The sequence below is a fragment of the Macaca nemestrina genome, chromosome 15, assembly GCF_043159975.1.
Source record: "Macaca nemestrina isolate mMacNem1 chromosome 15, mMacNem.hap1, whole genome shotgun sequence".
Lineage (NCBI taxonomy): Eukaryota > Metazoa > Chordata > Mammalia > Primates > Cercopithecidae > Macaca > Macaca nemestrina.
The window spans coordinates 56,819,973-56,843,974 of NC_092139.1; the positions used below are offsets into that span (position 1 = coordinate 56,819,973).

The 24,002-nt window shown below is 43.9% G+C and overlaps 1 long non-coding RNA gene across 1 annotated transcript in view; it reads right to left on the minus strand.

Moving 5' to 3' along the window:
* Positions 1 to 699: 699 nt before the first annotated feature.
* LOC139358525 (uncharacterized) overlaps positions 700 to 24,002 on the minus strand; it is a 178,797-nt gene continuing 155,494 nt past the window's right edge. The window contains exon 2 of the long non-coding RNA XR_011613632.1: positions 700 to 2,994. This is a non-coding gene — a long non-coding RNA (uncharacterized lncRNA). The remainder of the gene's footprint in view (positions 2,995 to 24,002) is intronic.

The following is a 24,002-nucleotide window of genomic DNA, read 5'->3' on the forward strand; positions in this document are numbered from 1 at the left end:
CCAAAAGATGGAGGCGATCCAGTCAAAGCAAAAGTGGACCAATGTAGAGCAAAAGTCATGGCAATAGTTTTTGAGATGCTCAAGGCATTTCGCTTTTTGACTTTCTGGAGGGCCAGAGAATTATAACATTTTACTTATTATAAGAGTATTTTGAGAAAGTTAGCCAAAGCTTTAGCAGAAAAATGCCTAAGAACACTTCATGAGAGAGCCCTTATCCACCATGACAATGGTCCTGCTCATTTCTCTCAGTAAACAAGGGCAATTTTGCCACAGCTTCAGTGGGAAATCATTAGGCACTCACTTCACAGGCCTGGTTTGGCTCCTCTTACTTCTTTTTTTTCTAATATTAAAAAATCTTTAAAGGGCACCCATTTTTTCAGTTAATTATGTTTTAAAAACCTGATTAACATAGTTAAATTCCCAGGACCCTCAGTTTTTTTAGGGATGGACTGAACAGCTTGTATCACTGGTTTCAAAAGTTTCTTCATCTTGCTTATGTTGAGAAATAAATTTTTATCTTTAATTCCATTTTGTCACAATATTTTCGAAATCCTCTTTTACTTGGCTTGGGTACCTGGGGCACAAAATAGACAATGCACAATTTCCTGGGGCATCGATGTTATTATTCAATAATAAAACAAGGGTATCTGTATTAGTTAACTAGTTTGTTCAGCAACAAAGTTGCAAAGACTTGGTGGCTTAAATAGCAGACATTTATTTTCTCATAGTTCTGGAGGCCAGAAGTACAAGATCAATGTGTCATCAGGGTTGGTTTCTCTTGAGGTTGAGGCCTCTCTCCTTGGCTTGCAGATGACTACCTTATTTCTGCCTTTTCACATGGTCACCTTCTGTGCGTGTGCACCCCTGGTGTCTCCTTGTGTGTTCAAATTTTCTCTTCTTGCAAGGACACCAGTCAGATTAGATTAGGATACACCCATATAGCATCATTTTACCTCTTTAAAGGATCTGTTTTCAAATACAATCACATTCTGAAGTGCTGGAGGAATATGAATTTGGAGGAATACAATTCAGCTCACAACAGCATTCAGATTAAAGAACAAGAAGTAAATCATTTCTATTCATGGGTGAAATAATCTGATAAATAGAAAAATGCCAAAGAATCCATTAAAAACTATTAAAGCTAATAAAAGCATTCAGTAAAGTTGCAGAATACCAAATCAACAAAAAGTTGTATTTCTATACATTATTAAAAATAACCTGAAATGAAAATTTAAAAACAATGCTATTTACTATAGTATCAAAAAATAGTATGCTTAGTAATAAATTTAACCAAGGAGGAGCAACACTTGTACACTGAAAACTAGAAAACTTTACTGAAATAAATTGAAGAATACCTAAACAAATGAAAGACGTCCTATGTTCATGGATTGGAAGACTTAATATTGTTGAGATGGCAATACACACAAAGTGATCTATAGATCTATTAATTTGCACACTTTATGTATGTACATTTTACATGAATAACAAAGGCAAAAAGAGAAAAGAAAGAAAACAAAAAGCACTTTTCATCACATTTTGAGAGAAAAGTATCTAAATCTTATCCAATAAGCTCTTAGTTATCTTTCCAACTCCCTTCTCCTCTCCCTCACTATAGCATGCTCCCACTTTACAGAGTCTGATGACAAAACAAGATGGAATCAGAGATTCAGTATTTGTGTATCTGAAGACTATTACGGTAGTCTTAAAAAAGTCTGGCCCAGAAAATGGACCAGACTTCCCTTTACCCCCACAGGATGGTTCTAGGACCAAAGACAGATGCCAGGAAAGCTTCAACTTGGTGGTAACCAGTGTTCATGTCTGAGAGCTGCCCATGGAACCATATGCCATGTGGTATATCATGCTCCCATCCCTGCCTGGGTCCGAGCAGAACCTTAGAGTCTTCTGTCTGGACACTGCAAAGGGCACTGTCCAGTTCTACTAATTGGACCAGACCAGAAGCAACTCCTCCTACCTCGACTGGCTGCTGCTGCCTGACCCATCCACCTCAGCTTCCCCAGTGGGATCAGGACACAGTTATTCTTGAGAATTTCAGACAATGGAGCTTCTATGCAAAATTTTGTGACCCTGGGTGGACAAAGTTGGTGATGCTAACAAAGAATGATGTCTAGGGAGGCAACCAGGGCATCTGCAGAGAAGCAGAGAGCTTCTACTTCCTAATAGACATAACTTAAACCTTAAGAGATGCCGAGATATCAGGGAAGGTGTGCAGAGGACCCTGCAACTGATGCATCCCTCAAACCGGTTTCAGGAATGACAAGCATAGCCCCAGCTCCAGAGCCCCCAGCTGCATGGTCAATTCCTCCAGGATTGTCTGGCCTGGAGAGAGCCCCCCACCCAAAGTTACGCCTTCTTCCGGGATGGCATCCCCAGACTGCTCAATGGGGGCCATGAGAGCCTGGGCCCCTTGTCCCTCCAAGACAACTCTGAAGGGTTATCTCAGCCTTCAAAGTCCCCATAGAGTGGGCAGGGGTCTCAGCAGTCAGCACGCTCTCTCTGCATTGCTCTGTGTCTTTCTCATCCCTTTCCAGTAGTGATCCCAGGAGCACCCCTAATGATACTGAAGAAGAAAGAGTTAAAAGACAAGACAAAATGTGAGTGTCCTTTTAGTTCCCCAAGCTGTAAGCAGCTCTTTCCTTAGCAACCTAACATATCAGTTCACAGTTTCTGTGTTTATTTTTTCTCCCAGCCACAGCAAATGTAGACCGCTTGCTTTGGGCTGAATGTTGAAGAAGGCAGTACCCTTGGCAGGCAGAAGGGCTGTGGGCTGTCCGTCTTCCTCTTCCTCTGCTCAGGCTAACAATGGCAGGATCCAGTTGCTTATCTGCCTGCTTATCTAGCAAGCTGCCGGGTGGGGTGTCTGGATCCTGCAGGGGCAGTCAGTGACAGCCCTTAGCTCAGCACTGCCCTCCTGTGCTGGGGCAGGCATGGCAAGGCCCATGGAGTTGCTTCCCTCAGATAACCTTGTGTTTCCACCTGGAAAGGGGAAATAAAGACACATCACATCATTGGATTATGAGGAATAAATTACAGAAGGCATGCACACAGTGATGGCATTCAAAAAAGGATCAGCTGTGGCCACCACTGTCTCAGCTCTTTGAACTTGGACTTGCAGGACTGACCTCACTTGCAGGGACTGTGGCAAATTTCTCCCCATTTACTGTGCCCTTCTGTTGACACTAAAATAGCTGTGGGTATGCATGGTGAGGAAATGTTAGACTTTATCCAAGAGTCAGGTTGCAAGACCAAGCTTCTCTACTTCCTGGCTATCTAGCTTTAAACAAGTCAAATCTTTGAGCCTCCATTTTCTCACAACTCATTTCTCATGGATAGATAAACTTGAGAATCTGGTGAAATAACTCATATAAGAGGTCTTGACAACCCCAGGAAGCACTGGCTGAATCGAAGTCCACGGTGTAAAATGTAAGAAGGATTTGGTTATGCTGATGAGTAAATTTACCTGATCAGGACAGGTAGAGGAGCTCAAACTGACCAACAATACAGTGGCTGGGAAAAGAGGAGGCCTCTAAGAACCTGTTATCTGAATGGTGGGCTGAGGAGGGCACTCCTAGAAAAAGGGATGACGTGGTCTTGAGTGTATTCTGCTCAGATCCATCTACTGTTTTATGAAACACCCTCCTACGGCTCCATTTCCTCAACACAGTGGCCTGTCTTGTGTCATTGAACATGTTCTATGGCCTGCCTGGAATGTCTTCCTTCTCCCCTCCTATGCTCACCTCCACGCCAGTAAACTCTTATTCATCCCTCAAAACCCCAGCTCTGCCATCAAGTCTTCCAGGAAGGCTCTCCAAGCACCATCCTCACCTGTGGGTGGGTTTTGCACCACATCTATGCTTTGACCTGGGCTGCTGTTGGACAGTTGCTGTAAGCCCAGACCACTCTGAGAGCATGTGAAACACGCTTCATGGCACGAACAAGAGCTCAAGAATGGTAGCTGGGGTTCAGTCTGCCACTGCAAATACCAAAAGCTGTCCTTGTTGAGTCAACCCTCCCAGAGCAGGAAGAACAGAGGGTCTGGGAAAACAACCCCAAGGAGAGAGACAGGGCACTTGTAAGCTATGCGGCCTCCCTGCTGGGACAGAGGGAACTCTTGCTGGAGATGAGCAGGGCCTGAGTCTGAGGGTGGCCCTGCTGAAAGCACAGTAACAGGAGTTGTAATCAGCTAAGAGCAAGAAATCTACTTTGTTTTTCTAACGCTATTCTTTGCTTTCTAGATAAAACAGCATGTGAGCATCTCTGGAGTTGGTGTCCCCAGAGTCCTCCTCCTGGATATTGCCAGCTAACTGGACCAACCTTTCCGAAAGATCAGCCAGGTCACAGTGAGAGTCAAAGGTGAGCCACGGGCCTCAGCAGCTGCTGGGTGGATGGTGCGTGGGACTCAGAAAGTGACGTTCTCTCCCCGCCAGCCCCCTTCCTCAGTCTCTTGCTCCAAATCCTGGACCACACACTGCGTGCTATGGCTCCATCACTGTGCTGGGTGAGGGGTGGAGGACTGTCCAGCTGAGAGCCACCCAGGAGGCCCACCCAGGAGACCCAGCCCAGGCCTCTCCCTGGAACCTGAAGAACTCCAGGGAGCTGATGGGACACTGGGGCCCGGATCAGCCCCTGCCCCTCCCTGAGGGTGCCTGAGGACACCTTCACTGTTCCAGAGGAGCAGGCCCTCCCCATGGCTGGGGACAGTTGCAGCAGCTGTGGACAGATGATGGGAGGGAGCATCCTTTCCCAAACCCTACAGGCAGGCGAGCATTCACCACGTGTTTTTACAGAAATAAAGAAAGAAAAGGAAATCAGGATTGTACCTGAGGTCAGACAGGCAGGGCTCAACTCAGCACTGGGAAGACTGCTAGAAGCCTTGGGCCTCTGTACAAGAACCAAACCCACATGCGATCTCCTCTGCAAGGTGGAGGCCACGCACCTGCCCTCCTGCTTCTGAGCTCCAGTCTCCTCACTGTGACCCTGGCCCCACTGCAGCAAAGAGACACTGGGTATGAGCCCTTCTTTCCCCTCCTTGCCAGAAGGTGGGAAGATGCATTGGTTGAGGGTCTAGACTTATTTTCATCCCGAAAGACTTTCTTTTTTAATTATTATTACACTTTAAATTCTAGGGTACATGTGCACAACATACAGGTTTGACACATAGGTATACATGTGCCATGTTGGTTTTCTGCACCCATCAACTCATCATTTACATTCGGTATTTCTCCTAATGCTATCCTTCCCCCAGTCCCCCATCCCCTGACAGGCCCCAGTGTGTGATGTTCCCCACCCTGTGTCCAAGTGATCTCATTGTTAAATTCTCACCTATAAATGAGAACATGTGGTGTTTGGTTTTCTGTCCTTGTGATAGTTTGCTGAGAATGATGGTTTTCAGCTTCATCCATGTACCTACAAAGGACATGAACTCATGCTTTTTTATGGCTGCATAGTATTCCATTGCATATATGTGCCACATTTTCTTAATCCAGTTTGTCATTGAAGAACATTTGGGTTGGTTCCAGGTCTTTGCTATTGTGAATAGTGCCACAATAACCATAAATGTGCATGTGTCTTTAAGTAGCATGATTCATAATCCTTCGGGTATATACCCAGTAATGGGATTGCTGGGTCAAATAGTATTTCTTGCTCTAGATCCTTGAGGAATTGCCACAGTATCTTCCACAATGGTTGAACTAATTTACACTCCCACCAACAGTTGTTTCCTGACTTTTTAATGATTGCCGTTCTAAATGGTGTGAGATGGTATCTCATTGTGGTTTTCATTTGCATTTCTCTCATGGAGAGTGATGATGAGCATTTTTTCATGTGTCTGTTGACTGTATAAATGTCTTCTTTTGAGAAGTTTCTGTTCATATCCTTTGCCCACTTTTTGATGGGGTTGTTTGTTTTATTCTTGTAAATTTGTTTGAGTTATTTATAGATTCTGGATATTAGCCATTTGTCAGATGAGTAGATTGCAAACATTTTCTCCCATTCTGTAGGTTGTCTGTTCACTCTGATGGTAGTTTCTTTTGCCTTGCAGAAGCTCTTTACTTCAATTAGATCCCATTTGTCTACTTTGGCTTTTGTTGCCATTGCTTTTGGTGTTTTAGTCATGAAGTCCTTGCACATGCCTGTGTCCTGAATGGTATTGCCTAGGTTTTCTTCTAGGGTTTTGATGGTTTTAGGTCTACCATTTAAGTCTTTAATCTATTGTGAATTAATTTTTGTATAAGGTGTAAGGAAAGGATCCAGTTTCAGTTTTCTATATATGGCTAGCCAGTTATCCCAGCACCACTTATTAAATAGGGAATCCTTTCCCCTTTCTTGTTTTTGTCAGGTTTGTCAAAACTCAGATGGTTGTAGATGTGTGGGGTTATTTCTGAGGCCTCTGTTCTATTCCATTGGTCTATCTATCTGTTTTGGTACCAGTACCGTGCTGTTTTCATTATTGTAGCCTTGTAGTATAGTTTGAAGTCATGTAACGTGATGCCTCCAGCTTTGTTCTTTTTGCTTAGGATTGTCTTGGCTATGCGGGCTCTTTTTTGGTTCCATATGAACTTTAAAGTAGTTTTTTCCAATTCTGTGAAGAAAGTCATTGGTAGCTTGGTGGGGATGGCATTGAATCTATAAATTACCTTGGGCAGTATGGCCATTTTCACGATATTGATTCTTCCTATCCATGAGTGTGGAATGTTCTTCCATCGGTTTGTGTCCTCTTTTATTTCATTGAGCAGTGGTTTGTAGTTCTCCTTGAAGAGGTCCTTCAAATCCCTTGTAAGTTGGATTCCTAGGTATTTTATTCTCTTTGTAGCAATTGTGAATAGGAGTTCACTCATGATTTGGCTCTCTGTTTGTCTGTTATCGGTGTATAGGAATGCTTGTGACTTATGCACATTGATTTTGTATCCTGAGACTTTGCTGAAGTTGCTTCATTTTGTTATTTACCCAGTACTCATTCAGGAGTAGGTTGTTCACTTTCCATGTAGTTGTGTGGTTTGAGTGAGTTTCTTAATCCTGACTTCTAATTTGATTGCACTGTGGTCTGAGAGAGTTTGTTGTGATTTCTGTTCTTTTCAATTTGTTAAGAAGTGCTTTACTTCCAATTATGTGGCCAATTTTATAATAAGGGTGATGTGGTGCTGAGAAGAATGTATATTTTGTTAATTTGGGGTGGAGAGTTCTATAGATGTCTATTAGGTCTGCTTGGTGCAGAGCTGAGTTCAAGTCCTGGATATCCTTGTTAACTTTCTGTCTCATTGATCTGTCTAATATTGACAGTAGGGTGTTAAAGTCTCCCATTATTATTGTGTGGGAGTCTAAGTCTCTTTGTAGGTCTCTAAGGACTTGCTTTATGAATCTGGGTGCTCCTGCATTGGGTGCATATACATTTAAGAGAGTTAACTCTTCTTGTTGAATTGATCCCTTTATCATTATGTAATGACCTTCTTTGTCTCTTTTGATCCTTGTTGGTTTAAAGTCTGTTTTATCAGAGACTAGAATTGCAGACTCTGCTTTTCTTTTGCTTTCTATTTGCTTGGTAGATCTTTCTCCATCCCTTTATTTTGATTCTATGTGTGTCTTTGCACATGAGATGGGTCTCCTGAATACAGCACACTGATGGGTCTTGACTCTATCCAATTTTCCAGTCTGTGTCTTTTAATTGGGGCATTTAGCCCATTTACATTTCAGGTTAATATTGTTATATGTAAATTTGATCCTGTCATTATGATGTTGACTGGTTATTTTGCCCATTAATTGATGCAGTTTTTTCCTAGCATCAATGGTCTTTACAGTTTGGCATGTTTTTGCAGTGACTGGTACCAGTTGTTTCTTTCCATGTTTAGTGGTTTCTTCAGGAGCTCTTGTAAAGCAGGACTGGTGGTGACAAAATCTCTAAGCATTTGCTTGCCTGTAAAGGATTTTATTTCTTCTCCACTTATGAAGCGTAGTTTGGCTGGATATGAAAGTCTGGGTTGAAAATTCTTTTCTTTAACAATGTTGAATATTGGCCCCCACTCTTCTGGCTTGTAAGGTTTCTGCCGAGAGATTCACTGTTAGTCTGATGGGCTTTCCTTTATGGATAACTCAACCTTTCTCTCTGGCTGCCTTTAACATTTTTTCCTTCATTTCAACCTTGGTGAATCTGACAATTATGTGTCTTGGGGTTGCTCACCTCGAGGAGTCTCTTTGTGGTGCTCTCTGTATTTCCTGAATTTGAATGTTGGCCTGCCTTGCTAGGCTGGGGGAGTTCTCCTGGATAATATCCTGAAGAGTGTTTTCCAACTTAGTTCCATTCTCCCCATCACTTTCAGGTACACCAGTCAAACGTAGATTTGGTCTTTTCACATAGTCTCATATTTCTTGGAGGCTTTATTCATTTCTTTTTACTCTTTTTTCTCTAACCTTGTATTCTCACTTTATTTCATTAGTTTGATCTTCAATCACTGATACCCTTTCTTCCACTTGATCAAATCAGCTACTGAAGCTTGTGCTTGTGTCACGAGGTTCTCATGCCATGGTTTTCAGCTCCATCAGGTCATTTAAGATCTTCTCTACACGGTTTATTCCAGTTAGCCATTCTTCTAACATTTTTTCAAGATTTTTAGCTTCATTGCAATGGGTTTGAACATACTCCTTTCGCTTGGAGAAGTTTATTATTACCGACCTTCTGAAGCCTACTTCTGTCAACTTGTCAAAGTCCTTCTCTGTCCAGCTTTGTTCTGTTGCTGGCGAAGAGCTGTGATCCTTTGGAGGAGAAGAGGTGCTCTGATTTTTAGAATTTTCAGCTTTTCTGCTCTGTTTTCTCCCCATCTTTGTGGTTTTATCTACCTTTGGTCTTTGATGTTGGTGACCTACAGATGGGATTTTGGTGTAGATGTCCTTTTTGTTGATGTTGATGTTATTCCTTTTTGTTTGTTAGTTTTCCTTCTAACAGTGAGGTCCCTCAGTTGCAGGTCTGTTGGAGTTTGCTGGAGGTCCACTCCATACCCTGTTTGCCTGGGTATCACCAGTGGAGGCTGCAGAACAGCAAATATTGCAGAACAGCCAATATTGCTGCCTGGTCTTTCCTCTGGAAGCTTTGTCCCAGAGGGGCACCTGCCTATATGAGGTGTCTCTCAGCCCTTACTGGGAGGTGTCTCTCAGCCCTTACTGGGAGATGTCTCCCAGTTAGACAACATGGGGGTCAGGGAACCTCTTGAGGAGGCAGTCTGCTCATTCTCAGAGCTCAAACGCCATGCTGGGAGAACCACTGCTCTCTTCAGACCTGTCAGACAGGGGTGTTTAAGTCTGCAGAAGTTTCTGCTGTCTTTTGTTCAGTTATGCCTTGCCCACAGAGGTGGAGTAGAGGTACAGGCAGTAGGCCTTCCTGAACTCTGATAGGCTCTGGCCAGTTCAAGCTTCCTGGCTGCTTTGTTTACTTACTCAAGCCCCAGCAATTGCGGACGCCCCTCCCCCAGCCAAGCTGCTGCCTCACAGTTCAATCTCAGACTGCTGCACTAGCAGAGAGCAAGGCTTCGTGGGTATGGGACCCACCAAGCCAGGCATGGGAGAGAATCTCCTTGTCTGCCGGTTGCTAAGACCTTGGGGAAAGTGCAGTATTTGGGCAGAATTGTCCTATTTTTCCAGGTACAGTCTGTCATGCCTTCCCTTGGTTAGGAAAAGGAAATCCCTCCACCTCTTGTGTTTCTCAGTTGAGACAACACCCTACACTGCTTCGGCTCACCCTCTGTGGACTGCAACCACTGTCCAACCAGTCCCAGTGGGATGAACCAGGTACCTCAGTTGGAAATGCAGAAATCACCCATCTTATGTGTCAATCACGCTGGGAGCTGCAGACCGGAGCTGTTCCTATTTGGCCATCTTGGAACAGAGCCCACCTCCCAAAAAACTTTCTCTGGCTAACTCTGATGCTTTTCTGAGTTCTTACCTAAATTTCCCCTTCTCCTTCTGTGGCACAGCCAGTTTTACTTTTTTGTCCTTATCACTACCCTTGCTTTCTCCTCGAATCATCCAGAGCCACTGTTGTTTTCTAGAACATTGGCAAGCACATTGACAGAGTGCCCACATTGTACTGAACTCTGAAGGGAATAGTCTTATCCCCATCACTCAGGTGGGGAAACTGAGGTGAGGTTAGTTTAAAGTGGGTCTGGAATTGGAGCTCTGGCTGGCTGGCTCTTCCCACCACAGCAGGAGGCCACTGGAGGCTCCAAGGGCTCTGAAATGTTGAGAACTGCCCTGTGGGTACCCGGGAAGAGGGCAAGAACACAGCATTATTTCCTTGGATACAGTTTAGCTCCTCAGAGGGGTTTTCCGAGCTGTCCTGGGTCCTGTGAGGGAGGTAGAAATTACATTTCACTAGGGAACAGCCAGGGTCACCTCCTTGCCTGAGGCCCCGCCATCCCATCAGCCTGGATGGGCCTCCTCAGCAGTCACACTTGCCCCTAGGCTGAGAAGGGGTGGGACTCAGCCCCACAGAGTCTCCCAGGGCCTCAGGCACGTACTGCAGGCTGATTCCATCTCCAGGTTTGCAAGAAAAATAAAAAAGTAAACTGCCCAAAAGACTTCTCTTAGCACCCACAGCAAGTTAGGCTGGCAGGTGGAGCCTATGCTGGGGTAGTCCCGTCCACCAGGCCTGATGTTCCATGTGAAGAGACTGGTGAGCACCAGGTGACCCCACCCAGGTCCACGTGGCTCTGTCAGGTACAGGCCACTGATGGGACACCACGAGGGCCCAGACAAAGCAGAGCCTTGCTCACCGGGTGTCTGCTGGTGCTGCCATCACCAAGGAACACACCCCAGGCAGCTTAAACCACAGACGTTTATTCTTGCACAGTGCTGGAGGTCAGAAGTCTGAGATCAAGGTGCTAGATAGCCTGGATCCCCCTGAGAGTGGCTGGCGTGTCCAGTGCAGGCCTCTCACCTTCGCTGGGGGACAGCCATCTGCTCCCTGGCTCTCCACATCACCTTCCCCCTGTGCCTGTCTCTCTCCAGATCTCCCTTTTCTGCAAAGACACCAGTCCTACTGGATCAGGGCCCACCCGTGTGACTTCACGTTTACTTGAGTACCTCTCACAGACCCTAACTCCAAATCAGGTCACATGCTGAGGTACTGGGTGTGAGGACCTTGACATTTGTATTTTGAGGGAGACATCATTTAACCTGCACCACCAAGGACAGAGTCAAAGACCCTGGGATGACAGGCCCAGAACAGGACCTGGTGGAGGCTCTTCTTTAGGGGAGAGAGGGAAATGGGAGCCACCACTGGCAGAGCCTGAGGGCAGGGCAGCCAGAAAGAAGCCATGGGAGTCCCCACCGTGGAAGCCCCCGCCGAGCAGCCTGTGTCCCCTGAAGCAGACCCTGACATGAGGACTGGGGAGTACGTGTTTATTAGAGAGGATCCACAGAAGGAGGAGAGAACCAGGTAGGGAAGGAGGGAAGCCCAGGGCAGGGCTCTAGAGAGAGGATGACCCTCAGAAGCAGGAGAGGCTGGTCTTGCTGGCACCTTCTGTGGGAGGAGGGTGCACCCGAGACCAGACCCAGAAAGAGGTGGGAGCCCCGGGAGCAGCCCCACTCCAGGTCTTCTGCAGGAGTGACCTGGCTGCTACCAGGCTGCCCTGCCCAGCTCAGCAGGTCCTGTGGGTGCAGGCAGGCAGAGGGGCAGCGAGAGATCTGGGACGCGGACAGAACCACAGTTGCCACACTCCTCACGGCTCCCTACCTCCTCTGACATCAGAGTGAGCAGGGAGTCTCCGCTGCCTTCGCTTTCCAGCCCCACACACCTCCCTGCAGCTTGGCCGTGCCCCCTGCACCACTGGAACCTGCTGAGCCATGCAGGGCAGCCTGGTGGTGACCGGGACACTCTTACAGAGGACCTGGAGCTGGGCTGCTCCCGGGGCTCCCGTCTCCTGCTGGGTCTGGTCTCAGGTGCACCCTCGTCCCGCAGGAGGTGGGGGCAAGAGCAACTTCAGCCCCTTTTGCTCCCCGTGGTCTGTGCATGGACAGGGTGTGGGCCCAGGGAGACGGTTGTGTGGTGTGTGCATTGTGTGTGTGGGGGGGGTGTCTGTGTGTCCTGTTGGTGAATATTTGTGTGATATGTGTGTAGTTATGCTCATGTGTCATGACTCTGTGAGGGTGTGATGGAAGAGTGTGTGTAAGAGAGAGGTTTGACTGTGTGTGATGTGTGCATGTGGTGTCTGTGTGTGATGTCTGTGTGTTGGGTGGGTTTGTGTGTGTTTGTAGTGTCTGTGTGTATGATGTCAGTGTGTTGTGTGAGGATTTATGTGTGTGTGTGGTGTCAGTGTGTGTGATGTTGGTGTGTTGTGTGTGGGTTTATGTTTCTGTGTGATGTTGGTGTGTGTGATATTGGTGTGTTGTGTGTGGTTTTATGTGTGTGTGATGTCAGTGTGTGTGAGGTTGGTGTTTTGTGTGTGGGTTTATGTTTCTGTGTGATGTTGGTGTGTGTGATATTGGTGTGTTGAGTGTGGGTTTATGTGTGTGCATGTGGTGTCTGTGTGTGTGATGTCAGTGTGTTGTGTGTGGGCTTATATGTGTGTGTGTGATGTCGGTGTGTTGTGTGTGGGTTTGTGTGTGCGTGATGTTGGTGTGTTTTGTGTGGGTTTGTGTGTATGTGGTGTCTGTGATGTCAGTGTGCTGTGTGTGAGTTTATGTTTGTGTGTGATGTTGGTGTGTTGTGTGTGGGTTTATATGTGTATGTGTGATGTTGGTGTGTTGTGCGTGGCTTTGTGTGTGTGGTGTGTGTGATGTCAGTGCGTGTGTGGGTTTATGTGTGTGTGGTGTGTGTGCATGGTCAGTGTGTTGTGTGTGAGTTTATGTGTGTGTGTGATGTTGGTGTGTTGTGTGTGGTTTTATGTGTGTGTGGTGTCTGTGTGTGTGATGTCAGTGTGTTGTGTGGGTTTATGTGTGTGTGATGTCAGTGTATGTAATGTCAGTATGTTGTGTGTGAGTTTATATATGTTTGTGTGATGTTGGTGTGTTGTGTGTGAGTTTATATGTGTATGTGTGATGTTGGTGTGCTGTGTGTGGGTTTATGTGTGTGTGGTGTGTGTGATGTCAGTGAGTGTGTGGGTTTATGTGTGTGTGGTGTCACTGGTTTATGTGTGGGTTTATGTGTGTGTGTGATGTAAGTGTGTGTAATGTCAGTATGTTGTGTGTGAGTTTATATGTGTATGTGTGATGTTGGTGTGCTGTATGTGGGTTTATGTGTGTGTGGTGTGTGTGATGTCAGTGAGTGTGTGGGTTTATGTGTGTGTGGTGTCTGTGCGTGGTCAGTGTGTTGTGTGTGGGTTTATGTGTTGTGTGTTGTTGGTGTGTTGTGTGTGGTTTTATGTGTGTGTGTGATGTTGGTGTGTTGTGTGTGGTTTTATGTGTGTGTGGTGTCTGTGTGTGTGATGTCGGTGTGTTGTGTGGGTTTATGTATGTGTGATGTCACTATTTTATGTGTGGGTTTATGTGTGTGTGATGTCAGTGTGTGTAATGTCAGTATGTTGTGTGTGAGTTTATATATGTCTGTGTGATGTTGGTGTGTTGTGTGTGGGTTTATGAGTGTGATGGTGTCTGTGTGATGTTGGTGTGTTGTGTGGGTTTGTGTGTGTGCATGGTGTCTGTGTGATGTTGGTGTGTTGTGTGGGTGTGTGTGTGTGCCTGTGGTTTCTGCCTATGGGAGGAGGTTTGCTCACAGATGGAGGAGAAGGAGCTCTACAGGCAAAGCTATCAGGGCTGTGGAGGAGGGGACGCAGTCCTGAGAACTTCCTCTGAGTCAGAAGGCCAAGAAAGGTAGGATTTTAAAGGAACAGAGAACCCTGGCGGGCGAGGTGAACCTGAGCTCCTCGGGCCATCCGTTGTCCTGTGGAGCAGAGGCAGGCCCATGAGGGTGATTTGCAGAATTCTGCCTGCTTATGGGAGTGAAATGAAGACCCTCTGGGGTCCCCCTGATGTCACCAATGTTGCCCATCTCGGGGCATCTCTGGTCCAGACCTGGCTGGGAGAGAGAGCTGTGAGTGGAGGTGCACTGGGTGGGGGTTGGTGGGAGGGGTGGGCTGGCTTTTCCTCAGCCCCCAGACTTAGTCAGATAAGGTCACACACAAGTGCTTGGAAGTACTGGGAGGAAGTGTGATCCTGAGTCCTGGCACACTTGATCATGTGTGACAGGGACTTAAGAAAAACCCCTAATTACAGCCATGTGGGGTTTGTCTCCCTTCTGAAGCCTAGTGCCCGTCTGCTCAAGGCAAGGGTTTGACCAAGGTCCTAAGAGACCCCTTCTCTCCCTTAGGCAGAAGTCCTCCTGGCAGGGTATGCCCACGCTGGTTAGTGCTGCTGCAAAGATGAGCCGAAGACCATGAGAGACCCCAGGTGGTCCTTCTGGGGAAAAGAAATGGGTTTTGGCCCCAAACCCTTTTGCTGCATTTTCCCCCTATCCCTGGGAAGCCATGAGACCTCAAATCTGTGTTCCCAAGGAGGAGAGCAGCTGTTGCCAGGTGATAATATGACATGCTTGGGGAAAGTAAGTGGCTGCCAGACATGGCTGAGAGCGGTTGTCACTGGCATCAAGTGCGTGTCTCCAAGCCTCATCACACGGCGTCCCTCGACGTGAGGCCACATGGCAAGTGGGCCGCGGATCTCCCCTGCCCTTTGCAAGCACGTAAGACGGCAGGTTTTGCAGATACCTTGTGGCGCAGGGGAATTTCCTTTGGCCAGGTCTGAAGAAGTAAAGTAGCAGGCACAGAGAACAAAGCCAAGGCTTTCAAAAGGCAAGGAGCCAAAAAATTTTTCAAAATAAAAGTAGTTTTAAAATGTCTCTGTTATTGGTAGTCTCATTTTTTTTAAATGTAGGAAATAGTCAAGTATTAAAATAACCAAAATGAAACAAGTGACTCATGGGCTGAGACGGAAGGAGGAAGACAAAGAATGAAGACAGAACAGAGAGGGAGGTTCTGGATGTATTTGCTTTGGGATTACATGTGTGCACGTCGTGTTTTTCCCTTTTATATCTCCCTCATCTGAAATATGAAGCATAGAAAAATTTAAACTGTAAGAGGAAAGCTTTTTCCAAACAGTGAAGTTTACCAAACTGTGGCCTGAGATCTATATTCACATTCTAAAAAACCGTGCCAAATTCCCCACGCTAACAGCAGCCCCAGACCAAAGAGCAGCTCTTGTCTTGACCGAAGTGAATAACTGTCTTAACACCAAGTGACTAGAAACCATCTGTCTCGAGAGCAGAGAGGAGACCTGTGGTCAGTGATGCTGTTCAGCAAATACTTGCCATTCCAGACCTCCAGGCTCAGGGAGGGATTGGCCACCTGGTCCCCTAGGAAGATGGGGCCATGCACTGGCTCTGGACAGTGGTCACGATGGAAATGGCATCTGCTCCTGCAGGCCAAAGAGTTTAATTGCCTCCAGAGCTCTCCTTCCCTCTGCAACAGTGACCAATAATGTTCCAGGTAGCACTCCTTCCATCACCTTGAATCCCAGAGTAAGAATGACATGGAGCGGAGCCCCCCAGATAAGCTGTAGTGAACATGTAATGTGCAGATGAAATCAACTGTTGTTTTTTAAATTCAGTAAGTGTGTATTACATAGCACAACTATACTTATCTTAATTGATAGAAGATGAGCTTGTTTTTTAGCTGACCAATAGTAAAAATCCAATAAACAGATGAATAAAATAATAAATAGATGGATGGTTGGATGGATGGATGGATGGATGGATGGATGGATGGATGGATCAGTGGATAGGTGGGTGGATAGATGGAGCTGTTAGATATGGCTCTTTATTTATAAATCTCAACCACAAACTTTGTCACTTCTCCAAAATAAAACTCCTACATGGTAGAGACTCTGTGAATGTTATTAAAATGAGAGAGCTATTAGAAGCCAAGAGATGAGGCTGATTTTGACCTCTAGCTTAAGAATATTTGGTGCCACTGCACATAAGCTTTACCTACCATTGACCAAAAGGGACCCTCTATGGACACCTCAGGAAGGAAGTTCTTCAGCCTGCAGGCACTTCTGTTCAGGGTAGGGGTTCAGGTTATCTAAACTCCAACCAAGTGTGACCAATAACTCTTGTTGCTCTACAGCCTCACCAAGAACACAAGGAAATATGCTGTCACTTTTGATTAAAAAGCATGTCTGTGATTGTTGATGTGCAGATATAAAGAGCCAAGCATGGAGAAAGAAGAACAAGCATTAAAACATACCTCAGTGACCACCACCACCCCTCACATACCCGCCCTGTCCTGGGTCCCCTTCTGCAGGTGCCCTCTTCAAAGTAGCAGAGACAAACCAGAGAAACAACATAACCCGTGACCAGTGAGGATATTTCAGTTCCAGACCTAGGACCTGGGACGAATTTGGGGGGAAAAGTGCTTTCCTTTTTTATCATCTACTCCGAGGATGTTGACTGACAGCCAAAACCACTCAAAGGCTACAAAATCCAGCTTTATGGTTTTAAGAATAGTCAAACTTGCATGTGAAATCATCAGAGAATGGAGATTTGCCCCCTGTCCAGGTAGGCTCTTCAATTTGCAGTTCAGATATAAAAAAAGGTCTCACTTGTTTACTTACCTGTTTTGCGTATATTTTTATTTTCTGTTGAGTATGATGTTTGATATAAAAAAAAAATCTTTCTAGCTGAGAATGGCTTCTGGGGTTAGCCAGTTCTTAGAGACAGCAAAGGACTCAGCTGGGAGCATGCTTATGATGCACCAAGTAACCCATCCAGAGCCATTCCCTTCTATCTGGCCTGTACATCTCAAAAGGTAATATTCCTATACTTTGACAAGCCCAGGGTCAGCTACCAGACAACTAGAGACCACCAAAAGCCCCCCAAACTTATTCCAATTGGCCAATCCTAAATTGTTCACTCTGCCCTGTTTTGCCTTTACTGTTGTAACCAAAATAAGGACTGAGGTCCCAGCTGTCCCCAGCTCCTGTCTTCTGCCACTTGACCAAAGCTTGATGCTTCCAGTGTGGCCCTGAGTGGTATGCGTTGGCCTCCTCTCTGAACTGCACATGTAATCAACTTTGTCTTTCTCATGTCTCCTCGGCGGCGGCATCTGACTGATTATCTCATAAAGAGACACAAAACATTACTGTTTCTGTTTCTGATCTTTAAAGCTGATGAGAATGGACATGCTCAGCGCTGCTGTGGGAAAATGAACTCCTGCAATCTTTCTGGAGGGCAAACATCAACAAGGTTTGCCAACCTTTAACATGTGCACGTACTGCCTCCCAGCCACTCCAATTCCAGGAGTCTATCCTAAGGAGATAGTGAGTTAATTGCAAACATGAATATCCAAAAATGTTTATCACTGTTTTATATAGAATCATGAAAATTTGGAAACAGCTACCATGGACGATAGTAGGGGATGGAATAAATAACTTTGATGCCACATGCAGTTGAATGCTAGGCAGCCATAAAATCTGCATTTGGAAAAAATTGTGTGCCGCGAGAAAATACTGTATGATAAAGATCTTTTAAGGCTGTATGACATTTTCTGTAAGATTCAGTTTAATTGTGTAAGTCTGTGTGCATACAATGCTATTAACATCAACATGCTCTGAGGTGGATTACAGGCGATTTTTATTCACATCTCAGCACTTGTGTGCATTTTCAAATCCTTGACTATACAAATCTGCTTGTCTAGAATAAGAAAAAAAGTGTATATTTTTTTAATTGATGGGGAAACAAACCCTGAATGATAGAAATCAACAGCTTTGTCAGTTATTCATAATTAATACTATCAGTATTTAGCAGCTCTCTTCAAGCATGCAGGTTTACAAAACACCACTGGTTTATCATTTGGTGAATCAAGACCCATTTTCTTGAGTGTAAAGGCTCTGACATGGTGAAAACACTGAACACTTAATTCACAAGAGCTCAAGCAAGACTTGGCAATAAAAATAAATCATTTTATGGATAAAGAAAAAAGCCAAAGGCCTAGCAAATGGAGATGGCCCTTTCTCTTCTTTGTTAAAATTGATCATTGGTCATTGATGGAACATGGAATTTGGGGTTTGGGGGGATTTATTGTTTGTTATTTGTGGTGGGGGAAAAAAAACAGTTTTCAAAACAGGCTTTGGCATAGCCCAGCCTGGGGTCAGGCTGAACTGTAAAAGCATTTCTATAATTGTTGAGCTCACTCAGTAGACTGAGTGTGAAGGGCTCTAGATCCCAAGACTGGGCCCAGAGAAGTTGTCGTGGATATGTAGGCAGCTCACACACCTCTGACCTCATGCAGTGATAATTAGCTCCCAAACTCAGTCTCGATTTGTTCACAAAACTCTTACCACTCCCAACCTCCACTCATCAATGATCTGAGCTGGATGTACTCAGCGGTGTTAATTTGGTGTTAATTTATGTTCAGGCATTAAGCAATGCTTATGGGATAAGCTAAAATCTTGTCCCTCCCTGGGCTGTGGGCAGAGTAGCCCATACAATCAGCACATCTCATTGCCAGCTGCTGAACCCCTGCTTCTGGGTGATAAACACTGAAGAGTGTGAACATTACACCGGGAACACTTGTCATTCACTAGCTCCTGGCAGGAGCCAGCAGAATCCCTTCAAACCTCTTCATGCATAACCCTTAAGCCACTTATCTCCTGGGCCACATCAGGTGACATCATCAGATGTAGACCTGTATTTACAAGCTCACTACCCAAGACTTTGAAACTATCTCCCCACCTATTCCCAAAATGAAGATTTTAACCTCCTCTTAGGAGAAAATAGAGAAGTGGCTTTCTCCAAAAGTCATTCTTACCCAGAAGACTGTGGAGGGTAAACATTCAGACCAGACCGAAGGTACTGTTATCTTATGTTTTGATTTGGTTTGTTTTTCCTGTTTTCTGGTCAATTCCTTTGGCTCCTTTTCCTGGGGCCCAACTTTGGAGGCAAGCCCAGGTCCATGCACTCCAGATCATGTAATCAGGCATGACTGGGATCTTCACTAAGAGAAAGTTGGAACCTGAGAGAGGTGCCTTCCATGAAGCTGGGACACCCCCACCAACACTGGGCCATTGCTGTGGAGTTTGTGGAGACTGCCATCAATGCGATGATAATAATAATAAAGATAAACTCAAAGCTACAATGGATCAAAGGCTTAGGCTGTATCCAGCTTTCTTTTAAGCACCTTACATAATTCATCTCATTTAAGGCTCCAAATAACATCATTGAAGACAAGATTATATTCTAGACCCACACAATTTAGAGGACAGACAGAACCTGGGAACTTTCAAAACACCAGGGGAACGTCTTTTAAAGAGGCAGAGGCAGCTCCTAAAAATATTTGATTCCCATATGTGTGAGACCTATGCAAGCACATTGGAAAAATGATATGCAGTATAATACATATTATATTGGTATTGTAGGGATTATTGTTATAGTCATGTTACAGAAAACTAGCTCAATGTAATAAAGGCTATATATAAAAAACCCACAGTTAACATCATACTCAATGGTGAAAGATTGAAATATTTTTCTCTAAGATCAGGCAGAAGAAAAGGGTGCCCATTTTCACCACTTTTTCTCAATATTGTGAGGGAAGACTAAGACAGAGCAATGAATCAAGAAAAATAAATAAAAAGACATCCGAATGGTAAAGTAGAAGTAAAATTATCTCTGCTCACAGATGACATCTTCTTTTAAGTAGAAAACCATTTAGATCACATACACACACGCACACACACTCTCACACTTTAGTACCTTGAAGTGTTTCTAGTTCCTTTAAATAAAGTTAGGTTGTTGATGTCAGGTCTTCTGCTTTAATGTGTTTATAGCTATAGATGTTTTTAAGTTAAAAATAAAAAAATGAATTCAGCAGGAGAGAAAATTCAGAAAGTTTCAGGATTCAAAATTAACATACAAAAATTAGTTGCATTTCTATACATTAACAATGAATAATCTGAAAAGGAAATTAAGAAAACAATCCCACTGATGATAGCATCAGAATAAATATTTTATTCTAAGAATAAAATACTTAGACACAAACATAAGGAGGTAAAAGATTTGCACACTGAAAGCTAAAACAAATTGCTGAAAGATATTTAAAGCTTAAGTAAATGAAAAGAAGCTCTGTATTCTTGAATTGGAAAACTTAATATTGTTAACCAGTCAGTACTACCCAAAATGATCTACCAATTCAATACAATCCCTGTAAAGATCCTAGTGACTTTTCGTGCAGAAATACAAAAATCTATTCTAAAATTATATGAATCTCAAAGAACCTCAAACAGCCAGAGCAATATTTAAAAAGAGGAACAAAACTGAAAGTCTTTCACTTCCTGATTTCAAAACTTACTACAAAACGACAGTAATCAGGACCCCTCCTTTTCACCATGTATAATAATTAACTCAAGATGGAGAGAAGATGTACATGTAAGACCTCAGACTAGAAGAATCCTAGAAGAAAACCTAGGAAACACCATTTTGGACATTGGCCTTGGGAAAGAATTTGTGACTAAGTCCTCAAAAGCAATTGCAACAAAAACAAAAAATGACAAATGGGACCTAATTAAACCTAATTAAACTAAAGCAAAAGAAACTAGCAACAGACAACCTCCACAATGGGAGACTATATTCACAAACTATGCATCTGACAAAGGTCTAGTATCTAGAATCTATAAGGAATTTAAACAATTGAACAAGCAAAAAATGACCCCATTAAAAGGTGGGCAAAAGACATGAACAGGCGCATCTTAAACAAAGACATATAAGCAGCCAATAAACATACGAAAAAGATGGTCATCACCACTAATCATCAGAGAAATGGAAATTGAAACCATAATGAGACACTATCTCACACCAGTCAGAATGACTGTTGTTAAAAAATCAAAAAACACGGACAAGGTGGCTCACACCTGTAATCCCAATACTTTGGGATGCCAAGACGGGTGGATCACCTGAAGCCAGGAGTTAAAGACCAGCCTGGCCGACATGGTGAAACCCTGTCTCTACTAAAAATACAAAAATTAGCCGGGCATGGTGGCAGGCATCTGTAATCTCTCAGCTACTAGAGAAGCTGAGGCATGAGAATCATCTGAACCCAGGAGGCAGAGGCTGCAGTGAGCCAAGATTGTGCCACTGCATGCCAGCCTGGGCGACAGAGCAAAACTCTTAAAAAAAAAAAAAGTCAAAAAAATATCAGATACTGGTGAGGCTACAGGGAGCACTGTTGATGGGGATGTCAATTAGTTCAGCCACTGTGGAAAGAAGTCTGGAGATTTCTCAAAGAACTTAAAATAGAACTGCCATTGGACCCAGCAATCCCATTCCTGGGTGTATACCCCAAAGAAAGCTAATTGTTCCACCAAAAAGACACACACACACACACACACACACACTTGTTCATTGGAGCACTATTCACAATAGCAAAGATGTAGAACCAACCTAGGTTCCCATCAATGGGATAAAGAAAATATGGTACATATACATCATAGAATACTACACAGCCAATAAAAAGAATGAAATCATGTCCTTTGCATCAATATGATGCAGCTGGAGCCATTATCCTAAGTAAAGTAACACAGACGCAGAAAACCAGATACTGGATGTTTTCATTCGTAAGTGGGAAGTAAACATCAGGACCTCATGGATATAAAGATGGCAACAATAAACACTGGGGACTACTCGAGGAAGGAGAGAGGTGGGTATGGTTTAAGAAAGTAACTCTTGGGTGCTATGTTCAGTACCTGGGTAATGGGATCATTTACCATACACCAAACCTCAGCATCACACAATAGACCCAGGTAAAAAAGCTGTACATGTACTCCTGAATCTAAAATAAAAGTTGAAAAAACAAACTACAGTAATCAAAACATTGTACTTACATAAAGACAGACATATAGAATAATGGGATAGAATACAGAGCTCAGGTTTAAATTCTCACATATATTGTCAAATAATTTTGAATGAGAGTGCCAAAACCATTCAACAAGGGTAAGGACAGTCTTTTTAACAAATGCCACTGGAAAAACACAATATTCACATGGAAAAGAACGAAGTTGAACACCTACCTTAACTATATACAAAAATTAACTCAAAATGTAATTTTGTAATTAAATGTAATTACTAAATGTAATTACTAAAAACTAAATGTAATTACTAAAAACTAAATGTAATTACTAAAACTATAAAACTCTTAGAAGAAAACATAGAGGAAACCTTCACATCATTGAATTTGGCAATGATTTATTGGATAAAACAGTAAAAGCACAGGCAACAAAAGAAAAAATAGATAAATTGGAATACATCAAAATTTAAAAATTTTGTGCATCAAAGGAAGGACACTGTCAACAGAGTAAAAGCAATCCACAAAATGGAAGAAAATATTTGCAAATCCATATGTCCAATAAGAGATTAATAGCCAGAATATCTAAAGAGATTTCACAACTGAAAAAATGAAAACAAAAACAACCTGATTAAGAAATTAGGAAAGGACTTGAGCAGACATTTCTCCAAAATATATATACAAATGAACTTTATGGGATTTTTGCATCTCGGTAAGAACAGGCACTATTCACTGCTCTGAGTAAGCCTGGGACATTGCTCAATCAAATCTTTCAGATGGTTCCTTCTCCAGCCTTCAACAGATTTTTCTCCTGCATGACTCATTAATAATTTGCTGAATATTTGAGGGGGACCCTCTGCACATCTTCAGAGCTCTCTTGCCGGCTCTCTCCACGCATGTGTCTCCTCTTTGGTACTCATCCTATCAGTTCTAGTCAGCTGGTTCTCCCTTGACTCTCCACTCTATCTCTTCAACCCAGAGTCCACCAGACTCTGGCTGGGTTCTTCTTCCTTGTAGGTATTCTTCTTGCTTTTACAGAGGAATAAAATGTTACATAATGCTAAGGTAAACAAACACCTACCTTTCCAGTGTCATTTGTTTAAAAGACTGTCCTTACCCTTGCCTGGAAACTCTCAAAGCAGTAGCTGGGGCAATCATATGAGTTGCCTCATTTCTTCCCTGTCTCTCAGGGCTTACCGTTCCCCATTGTCTGATGTTTCCTGTCTTGAAACTGTCGTTTTATATATTTGGTCTAGCTTTTTTGTTTTGTTTTGTTTTGTTTTGTTTTGTTTTCAGGTGGGAATGTAAATCCAGTCCCTGTTACTCCATCTTGCACAGAAATAGAGTTCTGCCCATGAATCTTTAAATTATGATTAAAAACAATCTTTCCTAAGGAAAGGAAGTAATTTTGGTGAGAGCTTTTCTTCCCCAGCGACATTTCAAAAGAAATGTGTAGCCAAGCATGTAATGGGATCTCCTGATGGGGAACTCTATCTGTGCTTGGTACCCAAGGAGAGGATCTGTGGCACGAAAGCAAAGCTATCTCTAAGTTGATGCTGCAGGAAGCAGAATCTCCCCAAGAACCAGAGGAGGCAGCCCCAATGTTCAAAAAAGCTCACCCTCAATATATGACCTTTCTTAGTTCCCATGGAGGAAACTGCTTCCACTGGATGGAGAAGTTAAAGCCTTTAATCGGCAAGAGGTGGCAGATCATTCATTCATCTCTGCAAGCCTGGGGTTAAATCACAGCTCATCCTTGGAAACAACTGAATCCAATCTTTTTGCTTTTCCAGAGAAATAAAATGTCACATAATGCTAAGGTAAACAAACACCTGTATCTCATGAGGTCAACATTTCCAGGGAGCCCTAGGGGTTACAGCAGTGCCTGAGAGGATTTTACAGAAGACAGGGAGGCCAGCAGGAAGATGGAGAGGACTCCAGGCCCATTCCTCCTTCAGTCAAAGCCACTTATTTTATATATGAAGAAGATTTCATCTGAAAAATCACTGATTTGATCCAACCGCTGCAATTTTCAGATAAAGAAGAAAAATCTGTGGAAGACTTACCTAGGGTCAGGCAGGAAGTTTACCACGCGGCCTGTGATCAGAGCCCCGATCTCCTGTGCCCGTGTGATACTTTCACATCTGGCTCACAGAAGGGTGCTGCTAAGTGGAACAG